The 14913-nt window shown below is 42.4% G+C and overlaps 1 protein-coding gene across 1 annotated transcript in view; it reads left to right on the plus strand.

The window, feature by feature from the left end:
- MARCHF3 (membrane associated ring-CH-type finger 3) overlaps positions 1 to 14913 on the plus strand; it is a 76009-nt gene that overhangs the window by 197 nt on the left and 60899 nt on the right. The window lies entirely within an intron of this gene.

The following is a 14913-nucleotide window of genomic DNA, read 5'->3' on the forward strand; positions in this document are numbered from 1 at the left end:
TCTCCTCTTTGCATGAGGATGAAACGCTGTCGGGGGCTTCTCAAAGTGACTTTGGACTTGCTGTTGGAAAGTTCTGTATTCTCTCTGAGCTGTGGTACAAAAACAACACCCTGGTTTCTGCTGGTTTCTTCTGCTTTCCTGAATTTGCCTGTCATGCAACAGTCAGATTCTGGTGGGGCTTCCTGCCTTACCCTGCCATGGCTTTCTGCAGGAAGAGGAGAAAATGCTTTGGGTCCCATCTGGACTTCTCGGCCCTGCATAGGGTTGGGAAGGTGGGCTGCCTCTGCTATCCCATGGCATGCTGATGGCCATTGTGGCTTCCCATTAGATGTAGCTTGTAAGATGTTTCCCACTATTTTTCCCCCTTGGATGATCCTTGCTGTAGAGCATGCATCAAAGCAGCCAGGGTGATGTAACACCACCTCTGTGTGAGCAGATACTTAAGAATTTGGGAGCATGTCAAAATGGCATAGGGCAATGGGTATTATGGTACCCAAGAGAGCTCCTCCAAAGATAGCACAGCTACTGAATGCAGGTGTGATAGCACATTCTGTGCTGTAGCTGCAAATTTTCTTCTAAAATCCCTCCCTCCACCACTGGTTAGCTGCAGATACTGTGGATACTGACCTTCAGGACCCTGCCCAAGACTAGTCTGTCTGTCTGCAGTGGCTGGACAGTAGAGAGGAACGCTGTTTATTCTGCATCTTCCTTTGACACTACTGTTGTAGTGTCAAGAGTTGGATTAGCTTCGAATGTTTCATATGCGGTTGAAGGTTAAAGAGGTAACAACAGCTATATAACACGGCCCTCTGGCAGAGTCCTGCCAAACAAATACCCTGTATGCCTAGTTGTCACGCTGTTGCGGGGGGCAGTCCTGACTGTGTGAGAGAGACAGGGGGAGAAAACATGGAAAATAAGGGGGAAATCAGGGAGACAATTTTCTAGCTTGCTCAGTTGCTCTTCCCTACAGCTGGGGGCCAGTGTGGCACGTGGATGAAGTAGGACCTCATGGAGAGAAAAAAGCCAGTCCTGCTTCGCCAAATCTCTGGCTGCAGCACTAGGTAGAGATGGGCAAGCTCAGGTACTGGCTGTGCTTTTACCATGGTCTTCACACATGCTAATTTATCTTCTGTATTAATGTGACTACACTGTTTCTGGTGCCTCAGCTGACTCCCGTAACACTAGTCGTAATATGTATGTTCACAGCCTGCAGGGTTGCATTGGAGAACACCAGAAGGAGAAGTAGGAGAGAAAGAGAAAACAACAAAGACAGTGGGGAAGAGAGGAAATCTGGCATGTTGCTGCTGAAATATGTGGCTTATCTAAAAGGAAAATTGACATATGTCTGCTCTCTCTCTTCCAACACCTTCCTGAATTTGTATAGAGCATTACTTGTTCCTTCTCTGCAGTAGATACAAACTCTTTCAGAGATGTGTGTCGTATTAGAAACTTAATCTACATTTGAAAACACAGCTAGCATCTGCATAGCTTGTTCTTTGCAATTATTTTTTTCTCCAGGTCCCTTGATACAAATTTTAGAGGGATTGTTTTTGCCAACCTTCTGAATGGATTCATCCTCAGACCATCATTGATTGAATGACATACTACCCTAAAGATGACTCCAGCTAGCTAGAGCAAGCCCAGAAGAGCCATTGTGGGCATCCTTCATTTAAAATAGAACATAGATTATAGACCAAGGAAAAGTATGTGAGAGTGTTACAAAGGTAGGCACAGCAGATTTCCACTGCTGAGGGGGGTGTCTTCCTTTCCTTCTGGAAGCTGGCAGGAAGAAATACTGCTGCTGCTTACAGCCACAGTCTTAAAGGGAGGAAAAATATTAATGACACTGTGCAGGAAGGCTTGTCACAAAATCGAAGTACTGAAAATCGCCAAAGTGATAATACAAAGTAGAACACTTATCAAGGAATTTTTGCCTTACCCATATGTCATCCTCACTGTGTCAGTCCACTTGGTGCTGTAGTTATTCCTCAGTTCCCTTACTGTGATACACCCCTTCCCACAGCACAGTGTCTTACATCTCTCTTTCTTCTGATTACTGAACCTGTTTTCACATGAATATAAAATAACAGGAAGGGAAAACCAGCTAGTATCTCTCACTTTGCTCTCAGTTAAGCTTCATGCAAGGCACTGTAGATCAGAATTAATTATTAATTCCAATTGTATCTTGTGTCTTGGAGATATTGATGATATTTTCAATCCCAGATTGATGCTTCTCCAACTTCCTTTTTTTCACTGCAACAGCAAAGCCAGCAAAGCTCTTAAACACATGCCTATTTTTAAGCCTGCCAGCAGTTCCTTTGACTTAATTCAGCTGAATGGCCCAGGGTGGCTGAGGGCAATCATTTAATATAAAATTCTTGCTGGCCTGATGGCAGTCTAAGTTGTTGTGGTTTTGTTGGGGTTTTGAGGGTGGAGGAGGGAGGGAGAGAGGGAGGAGCTGTTTCTTCCTGAAGACTAGCACGACTCTGCCACAGCTCTCCTGGGTAAACTCTCAAAATGGGGATTCTTGTTACGTTAAAAATTCTGGTATCTTGGTACTTGCTTCCATCCTGAAATTAAAGTCTTTGGTGGAAAATTAAAAAAATTTCCCCTTGGAAGTATCAGAACATTTTGTTTTGGCATTTCTAAGATGAAATGTTTAGTTTCCAAACTTTGTGCCTGAGGTCAGCACTAATCCCAGTACGAATCCGTCTCAGCCCAACAGGGTGCTCCTTGGTCTCTTGAGTACTCTTGGTGTCGCCTCCCAGTAGAGCTCCTGAGCAGGGCTGCCTCTCCCATGGGACACTGGGATCTCAGACGTACTCACAAATTGATGGCTCCCAGACACTGAATGTTTGGATTCAGATTAAAACCTGAGATGAAATGCCTCAGTAAGTTTTTCCCAATATGAGGATGTGGTATCCTGTGGGTGGACTTCATGTTGAAAAACCTCCGTTTTGATGTGAGACTCATTCATTTGAAATAGTTTTACCAGGCCTTGTTCATTCCCATTGAAAAATCTGAGGAACAGCATTTTAAGATGGAATTTAAAATGGTAACATCCACACAATGCTTAAGTGTAACAAAACCACATGTTAAATCTGTCTCGGGCATGTCTGTTTCTGACCTGGAGTATGTCTACATCCCCAGTCTTGGCACTTTAGCATCCTTCCACACTTCCTTGTCTTCACCTTTTTTCTGCCTTGAGCTCTTGCGCTTTCTTGTTTTTCCATTTAGTTGGTATTTACCTGGCACTTTTTCTTTCCTTGCTAGCCTTCTTCTAAAACGTAGGTGGTAGAACCAGTGTATTTGCCAATATCATCATTCTGCTTTTGTGTTTTCCTTTTCTCTTCTCAGTGTCAGCCTGCGCACTCTAAACAATTCAGGACAAGGATTTCAGTCACCCTTCTGTGTTTGTACAGTGCCTGATGCAGTAAGTCCCCATGCTTGGACATCAGCATGCACTACTGTAGTAATCATGGTGATATCTCTTTGGTTATGTCAGGGAGATCAGTAAAGGAGATAAACTTCCGTGCTCCATGTGTGTTTTCTATATTTCCCCTCATTTACAATTTGTTTTGAATTGTGTCCCCTTCTCAGCAGTGTGTTTTACATGAAGAACAAACAAACAAAAATGGCAAACACCAAACGTGTTGTGCTTGGGACTATTGAATCATAGAGAGAGCTTTTCAATGCCCATGAAATTTGTACTCATAAGATATGAAACAGGAATGAAGCAGTTTGGCTAAGCATCATGAACTGACTGATGTCCTTTCTACGTTGCAACAGAGGTGGGCTGCTGGGGGGGGGGAAATGGGCTTACATGGGGAACGTCTTCCCCTGTTGTAGGGAAACATACACAGGATATAAGATGATGTAGAAACTGGTGGAAGATACTTATACCATGAGAGCAGCCTAGGGCTGTTCCTTAATCTCTTCCCACAAACTCCCTTGTCTTGCTGTGATGGAGCCAGTCCTGAAGCTGTGTGGGAATTTGAACGTGGCGGGGGGTATGCCAAACTTCAGCTCCATGCTCTGAGATTGTCTCCGCTCCGTGAGAGCCAAGGGAGCCATCAAACATCCTCCTGCTCCAGGACACAGCTGCCTAGAAGGAGACCCTCCTTCCTTTCCACCAGGTGCTCGGTGGAGCTGAAACAAACCTGCTGTGCCTGAGGCTTTGCAGAGGCCAGAGGGCTCACAGCATTGCTTGCAAGAAGCAAGCTGGCCCCTTATAAGTGGGAAGGAGCCTTGTCAAAGGAGCTGGTCTGGAGAAATGGGCCAGGGCTGGTGCTCAGCTGGCTCAGTGATGAGCTGGCTCATACCTCAGAGAGGTATGCCAGCAGAAAACTGCTTGTTTATTTTCTAGTAGGACTAATTTGGGGATAATTCAACACCCAGAGTTGGATCACTGTAAGTTACCAATGAAACAGAGGGAACAAGAAATCAGTACAAGGGTTAAAGGGGGAAGGGCAAGGAATGTAGTCCTAACACTGCTGTAATTTGGCTTAAACAGGGGAACTGTAGCCCATGTGGTTTGCTGAATGTCACCTAGAAAATTTCTGTCTCCTGGGACCATGGCACTTTAATTGTTAGCTGCACCTTCCTATTCTTATTTTTTCCCTCTCAGCAGTGATGTTGTTTAGAGTTAAGTTGGCGCATGCCAACAAAGAGAAAGTCTGTTTGCAAATTTATATTGCCCAGTGCAAAGTAATGGCTAATAACATCATCCATACGGTATTCATGGATAAGGTAACTAACAACCTGGCTGCTGAAGCTTAACGAGCCTTGCCATTTCCAGTTAGCTACAGAAAGCAAGACTGAGAGGTGACAGCCTCATAGCTCCTATGTAGAGGTTGCTCAGCTCTATGAACAGCAGTTATTTAATGAAGTTGAATAAGCTTAGGCCCTGGGTTGGGGTTAGGCTGGAAGCAACTGCGGTGTGTATGTGAGCTCCTGAATTACTCCTCAGGCCAGTTGGATTTTGTCTAAATAGGAGTGGAAATAGTGTTTACTTGCTGGTGAAAATCACAACTTGCTTAAGGTCTTCTGCAAGTACAGGGAGATGTATGCCTGCAAAAGCCTGTAAGACCGGTGGGTATGGGTACATCCTTGGGTACAGGCAGGCATCTGCTCACTCTCCCCATGCTCAGAGCTGTAGAGAGAAGCCAGGTCTATTTCAGAAGCTGTATAGCTGTGCTAGCATGCAACCCAGCCCCATCTAATGGGTCCTCAGGCTACATTTAACGGGTTTTTTTGCAGGTAGGGGCAAAGTTGTTCTGCCTCTACTCCAGGCTGCATTAGAGTTATTACTTCGTATTTGCCTACATGCCAAAAACAAGTCACGCAGTTCTGGCTTGGCTGGGAGCATTAGGTAGATCGAGGTTCCTCTTTGCCTGCAAAAGCTTGTGTAAACATACCCTCCTTTGGCATCATCCCTGCTGCAGTGTCCTACACTGACCCTGAACTAGAGCTTTTCCAGGCTCCAGCAGCACCCGTGTGACAAGCAGGTAATGCATATGGCCGTGAAGACCAGCCTACAGTTGCAAGGTGTAGGACATTTACCCTTCGGAGAGCATGAAACCCTACTAACCCTGCTAACATGTGTTGTCACATCTGGCTGGTCTAATGAAACATACAGTGAAGGGATGGGGCAAAAGACAAGCCCTGGCCATAGGCAGGAGAAGTGACCATTTTAACTGTAACCAAAATGTAATCTTCACATCCCAGATCTATAAAACAAGATCCACGGCACGCCCAGCAACGTGTGCATATGGACACAACATTGAAATATGAGACAGAGTTTTACAGTTGTCACAGCAGCCATCAAAGTATTTGGAGAGGGTTCCCTTGCACGGACACACATGTTGGTGTGTCTCTGCACCTGGGACAGCAGGATTGGACAAAGCCATAAGCCGGTCTGAAGCATTTTTCTGGGCCCTGCCCCACTGCACATAAGTAGTTCTGTTGTTGCCCTTTTCCTCAGGTTATTTCACTCTGTTATTGTTGGTTTGCTGCTGCCAGCCAGGTTCTTATAAGCTAATTTTTTACAAACAGGCCACAGTTGTGTAAATGCTGTTTGATATATGGGTGTTGTAACAAATTCCCATCTAACAGCAATGCATTTGTTATGTTTTGTTCTGAGAAGTGCTGATTACCAGCATGCTTGTTTCCTGAACAACCAGCTTTCTCTTCTAGTTGTCACTCAGTTTGATTTCCTTATACCACAGATAATCATTAGCAATACCAGACTTATTCCTGCTGGTGAAACACGGTGCTTGACATCATGATATCTCAAATTAAACAGAAAGGATGAGGTGTCTGTTTATACAATAGATTATAGCCAAAAAATTTGTAACCAGTAGGGACTGACAGAAAAAACAAGGCATACTTTAAAGAAGCGATGGGAAAAGTGTCTACAGTTTATCAGTCTTTAAATTCAATATTTCCATAAATGGAGGTTATGAACAGATCTGTCCCTGGTAGCTGCCATGTGGTAATATGCATGAATACCTGTAAGTCTTTTGGCTCATTTGTAACCTCCTTCTATTTTTTGGTAAAAACATATTCAGGCCTGAACATTGAAGCTATCAGCATAAGGTGTCTGTATTAATTTTAAGAATATCTCCATTCGTTTTAACAAACTAAAACTATTTTTTGCAAATGGAAATTATTCTTCTGGGAACATTGGTCTTCCAGGCATGCAAATTTAGTTTTTTACCCTTTTGTTCCACAATATCTAGCAGACTGAAACCATTTTTTGTGACAGAGAATAGCAAATGCATTTTTCCAGATATTGACAAGTGGAGTATTTTCACTTCTCCCCAGGTTCTTGAGTGTGCTGCCGAAAATGATTGTATGCGTTTCTTACTGTGTCTGTCAGAGCAGTTTAAAGAACATCCTCTTCTTCACTAAAGTCATAATTCTGGGAAGACTGAACATGGGAGGAAGAGTTAGAGCAGATTGTCTCAACCACATATATTTTGCATTCTGTGTAAGGAAGATTTCTAGCTTACCATGATTTATTTTATATCCAGCTATCACATCAGAGCCAGTTTAACCAAAGGGTATTAGAACTTGGTTTAATTTGTATAGGTTTCCGATCAGAATTTCCAATCATTAACTATATTATGTAAACAGTTTTAAAATGCTATTTCCTAATGAGTTTCGTTAGAAAGGACAGATACTGGAGCACTGGTAAGAAAAAAATGCTTTTCTGCAGATGATGCTGGCCTCTATGTACATGTCTGCATTTCTGTATCTGGTAGGATGGCCCTGTAAAGTTTGATGGGAAGGTGGTTTTTTTGCAGCCTGGGTGGGTGGGAAGCAGCGGGGGCTTAAAGAAAGTGTGCGGCAGAAGCAGCTGCAATTAGAAGGAATCCCTGATGGTTACACACACGTAGCTGAAGTAACACTAGTGAGTCTACTCTGCTGGAGCCAGAGCTCAGCATGCGATTTTCTGTGTGTGCATGGTGTGCTTTGAAAGCCCTTTTGTGATCTGCAAAGGCAGCTGCTTCATGGCAGAAGTGGCCCTGGAGTGTCTGAAATAAATTTAAACAGGTGTATTGCACGCTGCTTCTGTCTTGTTTCGAAGCTTTGGGAGAGTGGAGTTTTGGGAATGCATTTATGCACTGGCAGCAGTGGCATGGGAGGTACAGTATTGTTACTCATTCACAGTGAGGTCGTCCTTTCTCTGCTCGCTTAGGGTCTGTGGATCAAAGCTAGCAAAAAGAACAAATTTTGAGTAGGCTTCGCCAGATAAGTAATCAATGTAACTTCAGCAAGTCTTCAGAAAGGTCATCTGCATTCAATCAGGTATTTAAAAGAAAGGGAGGGAGATTTCTAAACTACAGTTCTTCAAATATCTCTGATAAAAAGTATTAGCATTTAACGCAGTTTTTTAATCCCAGTGATTAATTAAAATTAGTTTTTAATCTTTTCATTTTGCTTTCCAGGATTGTAGCTGTTCCTTTTCTTCGTACTTCTGCTCCTTTGGATTTAATTTTGCTGTCTGTATTTCCAGTGACTGCGCAAGGAAGTTTGCTTTTGTGCAGCCATGGCTAATGTAAACCCAAGGAGCATTTTTAAAACAGTTTTGAACATTGTGCCCATAATACTTTTTATCAAAAACACATGAAAATTGCAATTCTGCTGTCTCTGTGAGAGTAATATTGACACAGTTCTCATCATCTTTACACTGTGCTTACTTGAGTCTTAGCTTTGTGTTAAGAGCTGTTGTGGAGGCATTCAGTAAAATTGAATGGAGATTAAAATTAATTGGTTTCTATGTAAGCCACTGTAAAAATTTGAATAATAAATTGAAGAAATTGTCTTTTTGTAAGGTTTTTTTTTCCTGCTGTTGAAAAACTTTTTCACAAAAGAGTTATTTTCCTCTCGCATTTTATAAGACTTTTCATAATGGCAAAGATCATTCATTATATGTTTTTTTAAAAAATGTAAACAATGGAAATAAGCGATGTGGTCATTTATATCCCTAACATTTCAATGATGCAAAATGATGCAAAAGCAAATTACAAGAGCACTTCCAGTATCTCAGACAAAGATTTTGCTGATATTAGTCATAGTGGGTTTCTGGCCAAGAAGTAGAGAAGATGTAGAAAAGTGCTGTTTTCAAATTTTCAGATCTGAGCTTTAAGCTTTGAAAATCCCATGTCAAAATTGAACAAGGAGGTTACTCAGCAGTGTAACATGAGACAGGAAACATCACAGCCTTTAGAAGCCAAACCAATGCATCTTGCCACCCTTGCTATTGTCCGTTGTGCCTGTCTGAAAGACTGCGTGGGCTGAATTTCTCAGTTTAGGAAGAACTTTAGGAACAGCTTTAGGAAGAACTTTTTTTCAGTCATTCTGCATTGTCTCCAGACAGCTCAGTTCCGTAGTGAGAAAAAGAAAGAGTTGTGTAGGTTTGCCCACTGCTGACCAACTCTCTACAGCAGAATCTTCATTGGGCCCTCTCTGATTTTAAGTCTTCCCATCTCTGCCTGTTTCCTTGTGAAATAGCTGAGCCTTAGTATTCCTATCTGAGAATATGTTTAGAAGGGATTAATTAATGGATGGAAGTCAAGAAACTATTGAAATGCATAGCCTGAAATAATTCTGTGCCCCTGTTAGGAATAGTTTTTTATTTAATCTACTCATTATAAAAAGTATGGAATATGATACCAAGGGAAAAAATACTTACATCTAATCGCGTAAAACTTACCTAGCTACTTTTACTTAAACTCCCAGGTTGCCTGACATACTGTTTTACTTAGCTGATCGTAGCTGTTAGTCTTCTATTGCCCACCCCAAATATATGGCTCATGTGTTTAAGTTGAACATGATAACTATAAATAATTTGTCAGTGTTTTGTTTGCTCATTGTTTAATCAGAGAGTCCCATGACTATTCAGCTGTTTTTTTCTTTAAGATGTATGTATCTCTTAAATGGAAATCCTTGCTAAAAATATTTTTGTATTTGATTTCCATAATGGATTACATAATTGACCTGTGAGCCAGAAAAGGGAGAGGCAAGAGACGCATCCTTTCACAGATCCATGTGAATCCTCACCCTTCTATAGGAGAATCCTCAAGCTTCTATAGGAAGGGGAAAACAAAACAACTCAGTTTAACTTTGAAAATTGTAATTCTTAAAAGAAAAAAAAAAGAAAGCAAGCTTGGTACTAACTTAAGCAGAATTTTGGAGCAGAACAGAAAGCTTTTCTGCATCCCACCTGCTTACAGGAGTACATTTGCTGGTGCCAGACTGAGACCTGGCTTTGGTTACTGATAGGAACCGTCCCCTCGTGCTAGATTAAGCAGTTGAATACATGCCGAAAAAGCCTGGGTTTATTTGGATGAGTAGATAGTCATGCAGTGATGGTTGAATTTTAATGTTATGAGAGCAAGGATTCATTCACTCACTGAAAGGCCTGAGCAGAAATAACCTAAGCTTATAAATACAGGGTACACCACGCAGGCAGCTGCTGCAGTAATGTGCAGAATCTTCTAGGCTCACATTTTCATGTACAGTTCTCTGGATTAAACACTTTTAACTTTAGGCAAGAGGATTCAAATTGGTCTCTCATGGCCTTTTGAAAGGAGCATTCAGGGGACATTTTTGTTGTTGGGGAGCTTCAACGGCATGTGACCCTGTAGTTAAGTTTCATATCCATAATCTTTGTCAGGTCTATAGGCGTGACCTGGAATTCCCTCCCTTCCCAAGCAACAGATTTGTTTTAGGACTGTTAGAGGTGAGGTCCGACAGAAGCCAGTGTTGTGCAAGATGCTAGTACAGGTCCTTGAGCAGCAGTGGGATTTTCCTGCGTGTCTGTAGTAATCAGGCTTCTCTCGGAGAAAATAGGAAGCAGGTCAATAGTGCTCTGCCCATGAAACTCAAGTATGGACTTCCACTGCATTGCACCACTCCCTGTGCGGTGCAGAACTGTCGTGTGTGATACAGCAGTGCTCTCTGGACAAAATCATCCTAGCTGGGGTGGGGCTACTGTAAGCACATCTGTGCTGCAGTGGGGTTGTACGCTACCTTGTATTGCTTTTCATGTTTGTACTGGGTCTGGCTGGGATGGAGATAACTTTCTTCATAGCAGCCTGTAAGGTGCTGTGTTTTGGGTTGGTGGCTAGAAAAGTGTTGTCAAGGCTTTCGCTCTCTTTCCCACCCTCCCACCTCCTGGCCCTGCCCCTGCGGGAACATGGAGGCAAAAAAAGGTTTGATTTTCTTTGCTCTAAGTGCTACCAGTAAACACAAGCTAAAACTTTGGGGTAGGGGAGGATGGAATGGGGGTCTTGTCCTCCAGGGTGGCCATTGCTGGGCACCCGTCTGCCTGTGGGAAATGGCAACTGACTGCCTTTGAATCATTTCTTCTCCCCGCCCCCCCCCTTTCCTTCACCTGTTAAACTGTCTTTATGTCTACCCACGAGTTTTCCTGCTTTTGCTCTTTGTGTCCTCTCTCCCATCCCTCCGGGGGCAGGTGGGGTGGGAGTGAGTGAAGCTGTATGGGTGCTTGGCTGCTGGGCAGGGTCAGCCCATCACAACGCTGTACAAAGGAATTGAGAACAGGAGCACTGGGCAGGTAGTAGGATTGGTCTCCCAGGAGGATGCTACTCTCTTTGCTGACATTTTTTTCTTAACAGGACAGAAAGCAGTATGGATGATAATTTAATTTGGGTAGGATAGAAGGCTCATAGTTCCTCCTTGAATGCAGACATGAATGTCATTAGCTGGGGGATAGGGAGCACATGGGGGTTTTTTGAGTCCTGTCCTGTGATCCAGTGCAGTCTAGGATCTTGCTGGCCTTGGCAGCACCTGGGAGTCACCCTGGGAACATGGAGGCAAAACAAAGCTTTGATTTTCTTTGCTCTAAGTGCTACCAGTAAACACAAGCTAAAACCTGTTTCTGTTCTGTGAGGTGAGGTAATGGATGACAAGTAGTTAAATAGAGGAGTTAATTTGAATGCTGTCCTACATAGTGTAAATATGCATTTCCTAATGAGCAATAACTAAGTTCTCCCTTTTGTGTATACTGCAGTCACACTTATTATTTACAAATGATGCAGCAATTTTGAGTAACTGTGGCTATTTAATCAACGCATTTTTTTATTTCCCTGTTACGAATTTGCTTAGAAGGCAAAAAACAAGCAAAAAACAAGCCTTAACTTGCATACCTAATATGAGGCTGCAATGAAAGAGTGACTGATTGGATTGGTGGCTTGTGCTGCATTAGTGGTCTCCATAAGCTACATCAGTGCCTTTATTTTTCCCCAGTTTTTCAGTGGGAAATTTTGCCTTCGCTAGTTTGGTTGTTTTGACCTCCTAAAGCATTTGACATTGTCCCCAGTCCTAAAAACAGAGTTGCTATCGTTAGCCATAGGCATTACATGCTGAAAAATTTGTGCCACAGTAGGTGAAGATGGCAAAGTAGGAAAACTAGTTAAAAATGACTGAATAGGCGCTGCTTCCTCAGATGAGGGAAGACTTAGAAGTTGAAGCCTTGTGTGCTTTTTCCTTTAAGAATGTACTAAACCAAGAGATAACAGTTTGATTAGATGACAGGGAAGGAGTCCCCAAACTTGACTTTCTGACATTGGTGTCACCAAAGCCTAATGGAAATCGCTCCATTTTAAACCAAGGTCTTAAATGCATTTTCTAGGCAACTCTTACCCTTTGGTCCTTCCTGCCTCATTGGATGATATTTATCTTCATCATCATACTGATATGAGTCTCTTGGGTCCTCTCTGGACATCCCAGTATCTTCTCTTTTAACAGACTATCATCTTTCTTTTTTCCTTGGCTCTGTATATTTGTCAGCACTCAAGGACAGACCTGGTTTTCTTTGAAAGAAAACTTTGTCTGCAAGCAGGGTACTTCAGTGAGCTCCTAGAGATGCCCCAGGGTTACTGGCCAGCATGGCTGAACTATGGGTAGTACCTGTTTCACCATCAGGATGCGCTGGTGCGTGCACAGAGACTAAAACTGCAGAGCACGGGGAAGAGCAGTTCTGCCCTGCTCTGCAGATACAGTCTGGTTTGAGTCCTTTGTGGTCCCATCCCTTGCCCTCCACTATCTTATTTTAGATTACCTCTGCAGTTGCACTAATGAGTAACAATTAAACCTGTCTCTCCTTTCTTAGCATTTATCCCTCTGTTATTTCCTCATTAGCCCATCCCTCTGAGGCTTTCTGAATGAGGGTCTCCAAAAACTTGAGCACAAAAAATTAGACTGCTTATGTTTTCCCTTGTATGTGAATTTGGCTAATGTTTTTGCTTCTCCTTGTTCTCAGTCTAGCTTGTCAGACTCATAACCAAGACCCGTAATCTCCTGCTCAATTGTACTGCATACCGAGAACAGCGTTTTTAATTCTTCTTCTATGTTATCTGTGACTGTTCATTTTCTTTCTGACTCTGCCCTGCAGGCAATTAACTGTAGATTGCTCTAACCTTGTTCTTCCCGATGGCCACAGCAGTCCTTGACACGGATTTGTCACCTCCTCTTTGGATGCCTCCACGGAACCAAATTAAAATCCTCTTCAAAGTCCCACATAACTTTACCTCCTTGATAGCTGTCTTCTGTAGTATGTTATAGCCACTTCTATCATCTGTTTGACCATTCAGGCTTGCCTCGTTACATCCTTTGACTGAGTCTCTTGTAATTATGTCTGTGTTTTCATTTGTGCTCCCATATTTGGGAAGCTGTTCATGATTTTGTCCTCAGAAGGTTCTTGTCTTTCCTCCTCCAGATGCTTCTGGAAGATAAATGCCTGCCACAATGCCTACAAGGAAACTTGCTGACCGATAATGACACGTGAAGGGTAATTGCAAATAGTTTATATATTCCTGCTGGAGCAGGGAGGATGGACAAGATGACCTCCAGAGGTCCCTTACAACCTCAACCCTTCTGTGATTCTGTGATTCCACTTGGAAGAGCTGTCCTCGACTACTTGTCCAGTAGTTTTCAACACTAGCTATATATAATTAGAGCTGACAGTCCATTTTAGTTAAGCAACAGCCCTATCTCGTAAATAATCACTGTGGCACTGTAAAAGGTGAATTGTCTAGATGGGAGCACCTTTTACCTAAATAACTTTTCTTATTCTCCTCTAATTTACACTGTTGCTTTTTTGTATTTGAATTATAAATGCTTTAGGCCAAGGAGTTTACCCATTTTTCCCGTTTGGAAAGTACTTCATATATTAGCACAACCATTAACAAACAAGCAGCAAATCACCTTTGACTGTAATGCCACTATCAATACAGAGTAAGTAGCTGTGGCATTCCAGAGGAGTTTTGCTGTAATTTTGCATGTGGTGTCCTTGTTATCACATGCTGCCAGATTCTGGAAAGCCAAACCAAAACGGCAGCCTCAAACCTAATCAAGGCTGAAGGTCTGCACGTGCGCTGTTACCCATCATGCTGTCAGATAACAAACTGCTTGAAACCAATTGGGTATTTTGAGACTCTGACTTCATATGTTACCAAGAGGAATGCCAAAGCTAACAAAGGCTGATACGCACTTCTGCAAGTGGTGGTTTCCTCTTACTGCCTAGAAATTTGAAAAGTCACTGAGGAAAAGGAGGATGTGGTTTGGGAAGAGTGACTTCATATTAATGTATGTGTCCTACCCTAGGTGCCTAATGTTTTGGACAGTAAAAACGGTGGGGTCTCATTTAACCTGAAAAAAGGGTGATTGAATTCTCTCTGAACTGGTGATTGGTCCCTTGAATATTCAAGATGGTTAAGCAGCAACATACATCAACAGAAGCATAACATTGCTTAGAAATACAACTTTCAAGGCTGTTCTGTTGACTTCCCAGCAACCTGCGTTCAGTAACTGTACTGCAAAAGGCTGAAAATAGTTAAAGTTTGTTCACTGAGGGAGTTTGTAGCCCGATGGTGTCTATAGGTGATCAATTGTAATATGATTATTCTCTATTCTGTGTGTATTCTGTAGAATATATATAGTGATCTGTAAACATGTGAACACAGCTTTTCTTTTCTTCTTTTGCTCACCTGCTTACTGTAATGAAAAGGTAAAATCATTATCTATTTTCCTTCCTTTCTGTACTTACCAGTAATACTAAAACCAATATTGACTTAGTGCTGTTTGTGACTAGATTGATTTTTAAAGGAGCATCCTTATGAACAAAATGTTAGTACTGGTCTTAGGATTTAATATATTTCTCAGTCGCAAGTGTGATGCTAAAGAATAGTTGCAGTATCCCTTGACTTTAGCTTGAACTGTGGTTTCCACCTGAATTTCGGGTGGAAAGCAAGGTTCTATCTAGAGATGCTTTGGATTTGACTGTGTAACATTTGTTTCACAACTGATCTTAATGGGATCCTACACTAACATTTGGTTGTGGTGTTTGGAGCACAGTGCAGGACGTGTGTGGTACGTGGTGCT

The sequence above is a fragment of the Aptenodytes patagonicus genome, chromosome Z (assembly GCF_965638725.1).
Source record: "Aptenodytes patagonicus chromosome Z, bAptPat1.pri.cur, whole genome shotgun sequence".
Taxonomy (NCBI): domain Eukaryota; kingdom Metazoa; phylum Chordata; class Aves; order Sphenisciformes; family Spheniscidae; genus Aptenodytes; species Aptenodytes patagonicus.